Source organism: Gallus gallus, chromosome 5 (assembly GCF_016699485.2).
Source record: "Gallus gallus isolate bGalGal1 chromosome 5, bGalGal1.mat.broiler.GRCg7b, whole genome shotgun sequence".
In the NCBI taxonomy this organism is placed as follows: domain Eukaryota; kingdom Metazoa; phylum Chordata; class Aves; order Galliformes; family Phasianidae; genus Gallus; species Gallus gallus.
The window spans coordinates 27,000,426-27,015,071 of NC_052536.1; the positions used below are offsets into that span (position 1 = coordinate 27,000,426).

General features: G+C 42.8%; 1 protein-coding gene across 3 annotated transcripts in view; it reads left to right on the forward strand.

The window, feature by feature from the left end:
* The window catches only part of SYNJ2BP (synaptojanin 2 binding protein), an 89,942-nt gene that overhangs the window by 37,774 nt on the left and 37,522 nt on the right, over positions 1-14,646 (forward strand). The gene's annotated exons all lie outside the window — the stretch shown is intronic.

Consider the following 14,646-nt stretch of genomic DNA (forward strand, 5'->3'; position numbering starts at 1 on the left):
TAAGTGATCTTCTGTTGGCTGGAAAAGCTGGGTTATTTCCTTGTGGAAAAGGTGTGGTGAGGACTATTCAGATAGGACTGTGTCTGTATTGAAAGACAGTCTGAAAAGCACAACTAAAATAGCTTGAAGCTGCCCCTACCAGAGCTACTGTGGGCAAAATTGAGCAAGTGGGTGTGAAGTCTTTCCTTAAGACTTTGGCTTTGAATGCTTAGTGATCTATGATTTCGTTCTACAGATGCTTGGCAGCTTGAACTGTGAACTTCCCCAAGCTGTTCTTCAAGCAAGGGCTGGTAACCCAAGCATCTGGTGGCAAGTTCTTGGTAACCAGAGGCCAATATTGCAAATGTCAAATTGTTTCTAGCTAATAATTTGAAGATGGTAAAGGGGTTGTGTTGCTCTTTTGTTGTATGCACTACCTTCCTTGTGTTTTTTTTTACTTTGTTCTGTTGCAGGCTGTGGTCTAAACTTTCTCAGCTGCTATTGAGCTGTCCCAAACAGTGAATGTTTTTCTACTGAGCAGAGAAAAACTGAATACTGGACAAACTTTGTCTTTGCATCTTTTTGTTAATGTCACTGACACTTAAGATGAAGCCCATAGGAAGCTGGGGAAGAAGAAACTTGCTATTTATGGTCACTGTGGTCTGAGATGGAAACCCAGACACAGTGAACTGAATTGAGATTATCAGTTTAATTCAGAATGACTTTTACTTCCTGGCAAGCCACAAAAACCTTTGTGTGTCAGTACTAACTCCATAGGGTTAAGCACAAGTTAATGCTCTGTACATAGGAACTGTTCTATTTTCATGTAGCATCCGTTTGACTACCACTGAGTCACCTCCAGTTCAAATTCTACATCGTGATTATTGAGGCTACGTGCTTTTACATTGCTGCTATGATTTTAGCACCATGGAGTTTGGAATGTAGCCATGCAAAATCTGCACTTTGTTGCATTGTGGTGGGGAATTGCGGGGGAACTGGGAAATGAGCACATTTGTTTGAATTGCTGTTGGAAAACTAGTCTTGAAGAAAAAAAGACAGCTGGGGATAACAATTAACTGGATGTAAAGCTCTGCTTTCCTGACAAGCATCATGACCCCTGTATGGCATCTGGAAGCACTTACACTGCAGGAAAGCTTACCCTTAGGGCAGAAGTTCAATTATGGGCTTTGTGCAGCTATGAAATACCCACTCTGTGTAGTCTCATGTATTCAAAGATTATAGCCATTTATCCTTTTACCCATTGGATAGTACTGGGCTTGAGAGAGAGAGGAAAAAAAAAAAAGCTTGTACTTAATAAGGTGCTTTGCACAAATTACTGAAGCAGGTAAAACTATTTATTAGACTTATTTTCTTCATTGTTAAAGAACTGAGCAAAAATCACTGGGCATTCCAAGTGTTCAGAATATCTATACCAAAAGCAATTTCTTAATCCCCAGCATGCAGGGTGATTATATCTTATTTATGTGTTGCTAAAGAACTTCTGCACACCTGTACATGCTTGCAGGAAGAAGAAGGGAGAACTTTGCAAGAGTATTTTAAAGAGTATGCAGGATACTGAAGTCTAATTTAAGTGTAAGTGTGAATGCAGGATAACACGGATCAGGGGTTTGATCATGGATAGATCTCTTTCCCAGTTGGAATCCATCTCTTACATGGACTTTACTTAAGCCAACAGCTGTTTGGAGACCTACTGGAAATAACTGGGTCTGTAAGATTTATGGTAGAATTTGCTCTGATCAGTCAGTTATCACTTTACCTTTGGAAGGATAAATCAATTTCCTCTTCATAACTTGCAGCTCCCTTCCCTCCAACTCCCCTTAATAAGCTATTTATTGTAGATCATTTTACTTGGATCACAGGACTGGTTTTCAACAAGAATCTCATCCTGTTTCCTTATTGCTTTATTTTTTCCTATCTTACTTTGGAATAGTTGGCTAAATATTGTAACATTAATAAATGCCACTTCTTTAAATCAGACACAAGAGTGACTGCAGATATTACCTGGGTTTAAATCTTTAGCAAGCTAGCTAAACACATTCAACTAAAAATAACCCATTTGGCAGAGATTCAAGCTGGGGGCTCTTGTGATGTTTTCAGCTTATTGCACAGCACATTCATGCTACCAAATTTAATGAAAATATATTTATATCACTGCTGTCCCTCTTTTATTGCAGGTATAGTTGTCCTGAATTTCCACTGTCTTTGCAGCTGATAATATACAAAGCTTCCACTTTGATCTGCTGGCATTTTTGCTTATGCTTTATGCTGGTGAAAATGAGACCCTGAGCTGTTTTGCAGAGAAGAATGAGAGCCCTGGGCAATGGGCAGTGTTGATGTAGCATCTGTTTGGATGAGAAGGATAAGTCTTTTTCTCTTCCTTATCCCACCTTTATTCCATTGACCTTGCTTATCATTCTCAGGCAAATAGCATTCTGGTTATAGTAAGCACAGTAGCTCTGAGATTTCTTCCTGTGGCTTCTAACTTAAGAGAGGTAGCCAAAAATGTAATTATTTATAATGACCTTTCCAAAGTCTTCCAGTTCTTTCTATCTATATATCATTTGCTATCTGAAGGGCTGATGGCTATTAGCAAAGGGTGGCCCTGCAGAAGACTAAATGGGGTCTCTCTGGCTTCACTGATCAGTGGGTGACAGTATTGTCATTTTGATTTCTCCATCACACCACTGAATGGACCAACTAAGTAGTCCTGACAGAAGGGCCTCAGGATACCATTGGCCTTCTTGGCCAAGAGTGCACGCTTTTGGCTCTTTGTCAGCCTGTTGTCCATCAGGACACCGAGGTCCTTCTCTGCAGAGCTCCTTTCCAGAAGGTCAGCCCCTAACTTGTACTGATGCATGCGGTTATTCCTTCCCAGTTGTAGAACTTCCTCTTGTTGAACCTCATAAGGTTCCCCTCCACCCAGCTCTCCAGCCTGTCTGATGTGTCAGCCAAACTTCCCAGCTTTGTAGTATCAGCAAACTTGCTGGGAGTGCAGTCTATCCCTTCATCCAGGTCACTGGACCCAGTGTTCCTCCTTGGGAACAGTGCTAGTTACAGGCCTCCAGCTGGACTGGCTGCTGATCATAACCCTCTGAGCTCTGCCAGTCAGCCAGTTCTCAGTCCACCTCGCTGTCCTCTCATTTATTCCACACTTCCTAAGCTCATCTATGAGGATGTTGTGGGAGACAGTGTCAAAAGCCTTGCTGAAGTCAAGGTATCCTCCTTGACCAAGGGAAAATTACATTCAGTTCACTGTGACCATAGGGTGGGCTCTTAGCATTAGTCAAATGGGCTCATATCCTACCTGCAGAGTGAGGGCTGAGGAAACACTGTGGAGGTACCAAAGTAGCTCCCTCACTCTTTGCAAATACAGGTGAACCAACTGTGGTGCTAGATGCTGACAGTACAGATACTTGGGCACAAGTCCTAGCCTGTACTTTTTGTACCCTCTGTCCTATTGCCAGGGAGAGTGTGTGTGTGTGTGTGTGTGTGTGTGTGTGTCAAGGCAGAGGCTTTGCAAGTGGGCACCCTTACTACAAAGAGAATGGTGGGGGCTGACCTGGATGGGCTTGTCCTTTCTCTGTTAGTGATGTTGCAAGGTCTCATCAGGACTGAGTAGACTGTAATAGGCTATCATTCTCCCTGGAAGAAGTGAAGTAGTTCTAGCTGTACCACTAGGGAAAATGGACCATGCTCTGTATAGCCAGTCAGCTTCTGATCTTCCAGCAGGAACTGATCACAGCCCGTGAGTGGCTCAGGTGGGGAGAAAAGCTTTGAAGAGATTGTTTATTTCTGACTTTATTAGTGCCTTTCAGCTTGCCTAGGGAGCAAGACTTGGCAGGATAATGCTGTATGAGGAAGAGGAAGGTGTATGTAGCAGTCTGTCTCTCCTCTCAGTTCCAGGAGGGAGGCAGTGAGGATTCTCAGACAAGCAGCTTGTGGTGGGGAAGCCTGCATGTGGTGGTGTTCTACAGCAGACACTGAGATAGCGTGAGAGTTGGATTTTGTATAATTTATGTGCTCTGAAAGGAGAGGACAGGCCAGTGATCTGTGAGGAAAGGCTTAAAGCTAGAGGGTCTGTATGGCCACTGTACAAATGCAGAATGCTTTAGTGCTTTAAGCTAATTTCTCTCATACAGAACAGTATGAGAGAACAGGAGAGGGGAGCTCCTTTGCTGCTTGTTCTTTGCAGCTGAAAAGCATTTTTTTTTTAATGTATACTGCTTGCATCTGATTTGGAGGTAGTGACCTGTGTATATGATTAAAAACCAGCACAACCTTGCCATTCTAGCGTTGCTTTTTATTTTCCTGTGCAAGTGTGTGAGACCCTGGCCACTACAATTACATGCTTTGGGATGAAAGGAATTAGAGTCTCCTTGTATTTCTAGCTTCAGTATGCAAAGAGTCTTTGAATCTATTTTAGAAGCAGCAGCATGATTACAAGCAGAACACTTTATTCTCTGTTGTGAATGTTTTAAGCACTGGCTGGATCACGGAACATTTTATTATCTCTCTGTTTGGAGGAAAGAGTAAGTCTTGTTCCTCAGATAAATGTCAACATGTTTGTGATTACTGTAAGTAGAGGTCTTGGATGCTTTCAGCTCACTTAGTCAGAAGGGAGAGAAATCCTTTTGTAGGTGGTGGCCCTGCTTCTTGCACTACTCACTAGTTGTTTGTGAGCAGCTGTGTAGAGAAATACAGCCTCACCTGACTATTTCTAAGAAAACAAATAGAAAAGGGTTTTTTTTTTTTTTTGTCAAATAGCCTGATAGCTATAGCGTTTCTTGATATGATAAGTTAAAGAGATGCTCTGAGTTAATACAGCAACTTGTGGTCTTGAAAGATGAAGTGATAGAGAGTCAGTGGGATCTCTTCTTTCTCTTTCCTCATTCATATATTGGTCAAACAGTTAATTTATCAATCAGAGAACAGAATGCTAAATATTGCCATTGGGAGATTTTAATTAAATTCTGGCAACTTCTTATATATATTATATATAACCTATATATATATATAAGTGTGTATATATATATATATATATATAAGTGTATATGTATATATATAGGTTGTTCTGAAACAAAACCACCACTTCTTAACACACACTAAATGAAATGTTTTGACTCTCTTAAAAAATGTTTGCCAATCATCTCTGGCCAAAACTGTTTGCCAAATCTGAATCACTTCCATTCTCAGGAACACACTGTTCACTGCAGTTTGCCGTATTCTTAGAAAAGCTTGGTAGGGGTACGATATCCGTATTTATTCTGTGACCACTATCAAAGCTCATAGGAATTCCCTCTTCCACGAATAAGCTCTGGCTTAGGAAGCTCTGTGGTGTCTCATCTTCTTCACAGGCTTCTTATGGAGTAAGTTTAAAGGTAAATCTTTAAATTTCTGAATGACAAAGGAAACATTATGGTCTTGGGATTTTACTTTATTGCTGACTTCGTTCATACAGAGCCTTGATCTTCTGTCTTCAAATAGTATCACATATAGCATACTGTGTAACAAGACAGAATGCTGGGATAACAGTTGCCTGGTGTCTAGTAGTAGGTTTCCCCACAGTGCTGTAATATGCCCTACATAAGTGCTAAACTGTTTGTTTCTTCAAGTAATTGAACTTGCCACTAGTCACAAGCAGCAGTGGGAGGGGAGGACCAGGTGGATCTGAGATGCTTGTTTTCCTTTTCTTCCAGGGGCTGTCATTGGTCTTCTGTGCTAGCTCCTGTATGGGACTGGGTTTAGGCTGTTGAACTGTGCTTGCGCTGCATGATAGGTATTGGGTTCATAGTAAGTCAGGTAAATTATCCTGTGCAAAATTTGTAATGGCAGTAATTATACTAAGATACTTGTTGTTATGGGCCCAGCAAAATCTCTGAGAAAACTCTTGGTTAGAAACTAGAGACTGGATAGACCAACACTGACTGAGGGAAGGCTGATAGTAGAGAAAGTTGCTCTAATTGGGTGTCACAGAATCCTTAGCCCAAGGTATGAGGGACTACTTCACCTCTCTTGGATGCAACATTTCCTGGTGCAAGTGTCTGACTTTAAAATGGCATAAATCGGGTGTTATGGCAAATCTGCTGGCAGTGCATTCAAATCTTCAAATAAGTCAAAGCTCTAGCTGAGCAGCCTGGCAGTATGTGCAGGTGGAGGAAAACTAGGCTTTGTTCTGCTTTTCTCCCAGACTGCATCAATTCAATTAGAGTGATGACAGGCTGACCGCTGGCAGGCCAGGCACTGACTGGGATTTCTGCCTTGCTCTGCCTGAGCATGGGAAAAGGAGAAGGAAGGCAGTTCAGTGGTACAGATCACGGACGTAGTCAGTGCTTGATTCAGGCATGTGAGAAAAATGATGACGTGGAACTAGACGTCCCTTCTCTCTTGCATCTTCAGAGAGAGGAAGTTAATTGGCAGATGAAAAGATGCAGCAGCTAACACACTGATCTGCAGCTGAGTTCAGCAGTTCAAGAAGGACTCAGAATGCAACATCTGATCTAAAGAAATTAAGAAGCTGCAGAATAAGTGGCATGGCCTGGGTTGATAAGTCCAGTGATGGAAGTGTGCCCATTTTGCATAATAAACAGGGTTTTGTTGTCTTAGCAACAGCCTGAAGATGCTATCCATCAGGGAACAGCCTGTTTTGATGTTGTCAGGGTGACAGGCTGTCTACCTGTCCATGTTATTGTTGAATTTCTCCAGCACTGCAGTCCTTAAGCTGACTCCAGCTGCAGCATTCACCCTATCTGCAGCTCATTGAACCTGTTGCCCCGTGAACTGACTTGAATTGATTTAACGAGGATAATGTGAGAATTCTCACTTCTGTTAGTCCTATGTGCACTGGGGAAAACTGCTGAACAACACGCTCTCCTTTACTTCAGCGTCGACAAATATAAGAAACCTTGATGAGAACAGAGAGCTTAGGAAAGGCTAACACAGTATGAAAAATGCATGAGTTCTTCTGGAGCAAAACCTCATAGGTCCTCTTGTAAGGCTGGCTCCCGTGACAGTGCTCTTAATGCAGTTCCTGCAGGTGCCAATCTGACTTAGTATCTCTAAAGTCCTTCCAGGTTCCTGAAGAGGAAGGATTTGGCTTGCTTATGGGCAGGATTCCAGGTGTCGGGTCAGTTCTAACTTGGGGATATGAAACGATTTTTTTTGCTGCTGCGATTTGTCCTTTAACCTCATCTATGGGCAAAGTCATAATCTGCTAACCTGTCTCTGGGCATGGTTCTGGGCAACTCTGAGAGAAATGATTGCTTGCTCTTGTGAAACTGTGTGAAAGCTGGTGACCAGTGAATTTTCTCTGGTGCTTTTTGTGTTTTCCCCAAACATTAAGGCAGGCTCCTGTTAGAACACAGTGCTTTTGGCAGCAAGGTTTAGCCTCTGGCTCATTACACTGTCAAGGTTGTTAATGTCCCTCAGATATTTTTTTATTTTTAAATAAATTGTAGTATTGTTAAAAGTTGATTGGTTGACAGTACTGGAGACTGTCGTTCTTAACCAAAAAGACCTGTTCTGACTGTAGCAAAGCAGACCCTTCTGCCTCATGTGCTTCTATGGTTTATAAGTTTGAGGTACTCTGGTGCCAGGGCTCAGCTGGCCATCTAGCTTCCTGTTGAGACAGCCCCTGGGGATCAATTATACATGCAGAGGGGGCTTCTGCTGCAAAGAGCTGAGCACCAATGACAGAAACAGAGCCACTAAGTTGGAACAGCTGTCAGATCTGTTTCTAAGGGTGGTGGTTATGGGCAGCTCGATATATACTTGTGCATTAGTGAGATGGACTGAATTTTATGGGTGTCCTAAGACTCCAAGCTACTTTATTGACTTGGGTTGTGCTTATTTGATTCTTTACTTTGGTCTCTCTTGCTCCTGTTGTTATGCCAAGATGATGTAGCTGAAGCTGGGGAGGGGAGGCAGAAATCAATCAGTATGTTAGATCTGTATTTCTGCTGGGATCTTAGAGAAGCAAAATTCACAAGTCTGACTGCTTTCACAAGCTGACTCAGATTCTTTGGTGGGATGGGGGGAGGGAATTTGATGTTGTTCTGTGTAAACAGTGGATGTTCTTGAGAGTGAAAAGTCTAGAGGAGTAAAAATGTCCCATTACTTCAGAGCTTTACGTAATAATCAGTGAGATTTCTCAGGGCAAAATATGAGGCTACGTCCTAAGAGTGGAAAATTTGTCTTAATCAGTAAATCATTTTTTCAGCATTGAATATTGAGGTATATGGAAAAGCAGTGATAAGGGGAAGAGAAATGCTTTTGTCTACAATTGATTTTTGTTAGGCAGGGATGCTTATTTACTTAAGGGATTGCCAGATGCTAGAAATGCTGAAAGCATTTCAGCCTGTTTAATAAGTGCCTTCATCATGTGGGTCATCACATAGGTCAGTTGCCATGTGGATACTGATGGGTTCATGTCTCTGGGAGATGGAGGATCTGGCACCGGGAAAGCTTTGTTGATAACGTGCTTTGCTTAAACTTCATCCCTGGATCTGTTACTGTGCTTCACGTCTAGTCTTCAATCAACAGGGAAGTCCTCAATATCTTCTACTAGTGATTTATACTGTATGTAGATGTAAGAAAAGGTTCCTAGGTACTGATTGCTGCCCAGGGGTTAGAGTGCATGACGACCCCAATGGTGAGTATAGGTGGCCTTTTCTATAGGTTAGCTTTCCCTAGGTGCATCATGCAGCAAACCTTGAGTGTTTTTAGACATCTGTTCTTGGCCTATCTGTGTGTCTTATTCTTTTTGAGACTACTTGGAGCAGATGACCTTATTTGCCCTATATTTGTCATCTTCTTCCAGCTCTAGATTTGCCTAATGAATAAATACAACAGAAAGAGAAGATCAAGAGGTTAAGCATGTAACTAGTCTGAGAGGTCATTCTCTCTATCATTAACATGTACTCTTGGGTGGTTTGTAGGACAAACCTCAGCACACTTCTAGTTGGATGAAATCTGGGCTGTAGGTATTTCCAGATAGGGCTGAGATGCAAAGCACTTACATGGAAAACGAAGGGCTCTGTTTACCTGTCTAAGCACAGGCATCCGGGGCCAATTTAGGATATCAACTTCATGTCTGGTTTCCCCTCAATGAAGGTCCAGGTCTCTCCTCTCATGGGTCCTGTTCCATAACTATCATCCTTATAAGCATGTCTGGAGTATTCTGGAGCACTGCAGGTGGCAAGATATGTTGAGAGGTTCTGACACAACTGTTAGATGTGTGCTGCGGGAGGATCAGTGGTATTTCTGCATTTGACTACTACCATCTAGTGTGCTGATTCATCTAGAGTGACAGAGACCTGGTTAAAATCCCTGAGGGAGTCAAACAAACTGTCCCTTCATGCAGGTCTGCCACAGAAGCAGACAGCAGGACACTCAGGATCTGGTCATTCTGGGCCTGTTGTGTCAGAACATGTAATATTTGTTTGAAATGTTCCGTTAGTGAAGAGTGGATGTTCCAGCCTACATACCCCCATGGAGCAGCTAGCTCCCACTGGAAACTATGGCATTATTCATGCTTGTTCTCTGGTCCAGTGAATGTGTATTTTATATAAGAAGGGATCTTTGCTTTACGTGAAAGGGAAATACTTTACCATGAAATGCTGAGAAGGCTTAACTCCAGATACACTACGAGAGTATGGCCAAGTTGCTTCATTTTGAATCCCCTCTAGCAGGCTGAGGAGGTTAGGAATTTGGTCTGTGTCCTCCTGAACAAGTGTTTGCACTCGTTATTGGGTACATGCAGAAAGCACTTTCTACTCCTTGTAAATAGAGGCTAACTGTACTTCTATTGCTTTGTTTCCACTTAGGACACTTTCGGACAGAAGTCAGTCTTTGTTTGCCCTGATTCCTTAGTTGACAACACAACCTGAAAGATCAATTACTTATGCAGCCTCTCTTCTGCATCTGTCCTAGCATTAAGAATACACAGGCTAATGCATTGTCTTAAACTACCCCTGTGATGAGGGCATTATTGAAAGGTGGGAAGGCAATGTTGGATGTTTCAGAATCTATAGAGGCCAGAGCTAGAAGTGCATGTTCCGAGCTGAAATCCACCCACTGGCTTTGGCTGATCTGTCTTCAGTTCTAGTGCTCATTGTTCTTGATTGCAGTGTCATTTGCTGTGCCTTTGTTCACTCTAATTTTTATGGCTGCTTGTTATCCATAGCAGCTGGCTGTCTTCTCTTTGGCAGATGTTGGAATGTGGAATGGACCAACTCCAATTCCTGCTGCTGAAGCACTGTGCCTCTTGGGCTTGCTACTGTGTGGATACTGGGGTCAAATGTTTGAGGAATGGATTGCACCTAACTAAAACAGAACAGAATAATTCTGGTGTAAGCCAAGTAGAAACATATCAAGTAGAGGCAAATTGAATTATTCCATTTCAAGGTCAAACCTTGGGACTAAAAGAATAGTGCTGCAAAACATTTTTTTTTTTTTTTACTAAAGCCTCATAAGCATAAGAGAAAGGTGGCTTCTCTGGAGCAAAAGCTTTCTGAAGGATAAACAAATGCAAACCATGTGAATCCATGCAAATTTTGCTGCTTTTTCTGTCTGTGGACAGTTACAGCTCTTCCCTTGTGTAGAGTGCTGCTGGCAGGAGACACTGCGCCTTGGTAGCCAGATGCCTTGACTGAGCCAGGCAAGCAGGCAGGATGCTCCTTGGTGGGAAAGGGAGGACAAAAAGGCATCTGTCCCACACCTTGTTAACTGGATTAGTCCTTCTGGCCTTGCAACGCTTCTGAGTGATTTTTTTTCTGTCCCTTGTGTGCAGGTATAGCTAATGAGAGAGGGACCATTTCTTCTAGGTGTTTAATCAGGAGGCAAGAGAAAAGGAGGATGGGAGGGAGATGATTGTACTTCACTCCCTCACAGTGTTTCTTCTTCAATCCTATGGTAACCAATCAAAATTTGAACTTTTCAGCATCCTTTACAACTCACCTTATTTCTGAGAGGGCAGTAAGGAGCGAGATACAAGCTGCAATAAAACTGACCTCTTCAAAATCCTTCACCACAGTGAAGTTATTCTAGGAAGCTAACGCATCCATCTGCAGTCTTAAGTGCTGTTTGCTATATGGCACGTTATTGAAATGCTCCAAGGATTCCCTTTGTAGTGTGTAATTACTCTGAGATATGCAGCTCAGCTCCTGTTGCAGCTGTTGTTTTGGATAATCTCGATACAGTTGAAGCTCTTGCTGGATCAAACAAATATGCAAATGGAAATTTTTAAAGTTAATGTAAAGAACAAATTAATACTCTAACTTATCAGGTGCTTAAAAATCTTGTACTTAGTGCATCTGAACTTGAATTTTACTTCTCACACCCACAGGACTTTGAAGCATGTTTCCAGCTGTCTGTTACCTCTCCAGAGGTCTCAGAGGTGTCTCATTAAAGCTGATGTTAAAGTCTATTAAATACATGAAGGTAGCTTCTAAGGATGCATCTCATTTAGGAGAGTTGTCACCAGGAACTGGCTGAGATTGTTGCTGCTCTGATCCCCCAGTGACTGGGTAGTGAAACTACCTTGAGAAGCGCAGAATAATACCTTCTGTATGCTGGGAGACAAAAAGCAGTGTCTGGAAAAGGCTGCTGACTTCCTAGGGGCTTGCCAACCTTGTCACCTTCTCTCCCTACAAGCTCCTCACCCTCCTGCAAAGTGCAGCCTCAGCTCACAAAGCTTGCAGATGGGAGGCATCTGTCCTTGAGCTCTGTGTCTCCAGACAGTTAATTATTAATCATCACGATATCCCTTATGTCAAGCATATGAACTGCTCATGAAGCATGGAGAACTGTTTTATCAGTTAAGTCAGTAAGGTTTCAGTGCCGTGCTGCTCATTATTTGTGATGATGTTGTTCTCTCAAAGAGCTTAAGTACTTGAGGATGGACAAAAACATTCAGAAGTAATGGTAATCTCATCTGAGCCCCACATCTGATGACCTGGTACCCCCAGAAACATGTTAGCAGGGGAACAGGGAAAATGGAACAGAAAGTTAAGCTTGCATCATGGATCCTACAGTACTGGTGCTATACCCCACTGGGTGTGTTTGGAAGCGTAATGCTACTGCAGTGTAGGTATGTTGTCCTTTGTGAGCAAAAGCATGTAAATATTTATCTCCCTTGAAAGGCACCTAAATAACACTTAGATCCTGGGGATGCAACCAGATACCTGTCTGTGAGATGCTGTTTACTACTGCTTGAGGAACAGTGGGATGTGAGCTTGTGTGAGGCATCTGCTGTTTGTGGTCGGGTAAGAACACAAAGGTAGGAAAAAAGAAGAAAGTCACTCAGCTTGTGTCAACATGTAGGTTGTTTCTGAATGTTGGGAGTATTCAGATATGAGAACCTGACCTCCAGCTCCTAGCTGGAACAATCCTAGTAGGAGGGGAACAGCATCAGCACTTTATTTGTTTTACTTTTGCTTACATACACTGACACATCTGAAAAGAAATCAAAATCCCAACCATTAAAACAGGATCATGTGTGTGACTTACTGTGCTCTTTTCTTCCACTGTGGTACAATTAACGCTCAGGTTCTCCAGGGCCTCCAATTCTTTTCCATCCTTCTTTCTATCCCAGGATGCCTTTGTGCAGGGAAAGAACTGATGGTGAATCTCACAAGATGCTTTTTTTTCCTCAGTGAATCAATGATAGATTGTCACTGATTAGCATAGCTAGGGTTGAGTTTGCTCATATTTCATTCTCTCCTAAGATATCATGATAGCAGACAAACTCGAATTTATGTGTAATAATAGAAGGGGAGAGATGTTTTTTTTTCCTCTCTTCAGTTCAAACATAACATCGTGTTCAATGACACCACTATGTTTTTGTGAAAAGTACAAGTGCTTTGAACATGTGGGAATCAAAAGCTCTAAATAGATTGTGTAATGCTGCCAACGAAGCATGTCCTTGGACCCTAGCCAAGAACAGCCAAACCTTCATTTTGACTAAAGCACTGGATTTTGAGAGAGAAATACCAAAACTATAGTCTTGGTTCCCCCCTCAGTCGTACTCACAGCAGGGTGCTTGAATCTCTTTGCCTTGGTTTGCCTCACCTGTTGGAAGGGAAAGAGTGCTCTTGTTGGGGCTGATGGAGATGACTGTGGGATGCCAGAGGAGTAAAACCCAAACCGCTCCTTGGAATCTGAGATGTAACTGCTTGGCTTGTGTTGAAGGAAGGGCAGCCAGCAGCAAGGTTTCTGGGCGGTGGGCTGGGGGCCTGCTGATGGGACCTGCCTGATCTGTGGCCAGGTGAGTGGGCTCCCTTGTACAGCCCCACTCCAGCCGCTTCACTGGCTGCCCCTGGCTTTCATGTGCATGGAGTGATCTCTTCTGTCCTTGCCTCCTGCCTGTGGATGTTATCTAATCGATCAGCCTATGCACCTGCTCCTGGCCTTTGCTTTTACTGGTCTTTGATTGCATAGGGCAGATGAAGCGTTTAGAGGCAGCTGCTGTTTCTGTCATTAGCACCCAGGCATCCTAGGAGAAAGCTGCTGGCTTTGTGACAGCTGAAATCTGAATCAGAGGGAGCATTTTGCTTTAGCATGTACAGAAGAAATGGGAGAGCAAAGTAAGGAGGAGGGAAAGATGTCGTTAAATTTGCTATTCATTTAATTATGCTAGGCAAGACCAGGCAATCTGAGATGATGGTGTGCAAATTGCCAATGTGCATGTTGCAACACACTGATGTTGTTGCAGATGTGCAGTGAGTAAGAAAATAATGCAGTGCAGAGGGCCATGTGCCCTGTCTTGCTAGGCCACATTAGTTCCCTGTGAGCAGTTCTGTGCTCTGGGGTTGCTGCCGATATTTTCTAGTTTAAAGCAATTTTGAGTATCTCTGTGTTGTGCTGCCATTGCAGGTGCTGTAACAGGAGGGTGCCCAGGAGATCTGCTTAGTCTTTTCAAACCTGGTATATGATCCTTTCTGTCTTCTCTACTGTACTTTGCAGTGCTTCCCTGGAGAAGGAAAAAGCTGTTATCCTCATCCCACAGCTGAGGAGCTAGCATGCAGAGAGAATGGCTTGTCTAATGCTTAGGTGTCTCGTCGCTGTACTGTCTCTTGGGATTTGATTCAGAGTTGTGTTTGTGAGACTGTTCTTCCTTTTGTCCAGCTGTGGCTGCTTAAAGTACTCTGATTTCTTTTTAAGGATTGTGACAGATGTCTCCATGCTAAGCATTTTATTGGAGCTTCCCAGTTTACCCGTGCTTTCCTTTGATGGATCTCAGATAGTTCCCAGCAGTGGAGGGGATAGTGGGTCAGAAGCGCTCCTCCAGGGCTCATTTTTCTTAAAATGAAACCGCAGGCTCTGTACTGCTGTCATGATTCCCATTTGAAAGAAAACTCTTAGGATTTCGTGTTGTACTGTGACACCAACAGGATCAAAGATGGTTCTTTCCAGACCAATTAACTTACAGAACAGCGCTGGTAATATAATTCAAGAGGCTTTTCTGAAAAGATGTCACTTAATTTACAGGGGTAGATGAGCCAGAGCTAGAAGAATTAATGCCCCACTTGTTTCCCATGACCCTGTATAAGCCTTGGACTGAAATAGAAAGAGATGAGGAGAAACAGCCAGTCCTAGTTTTGCCCGATGGCTAGGCAACAGGATTTGCGTGTATGTTAATCTACCCAAACT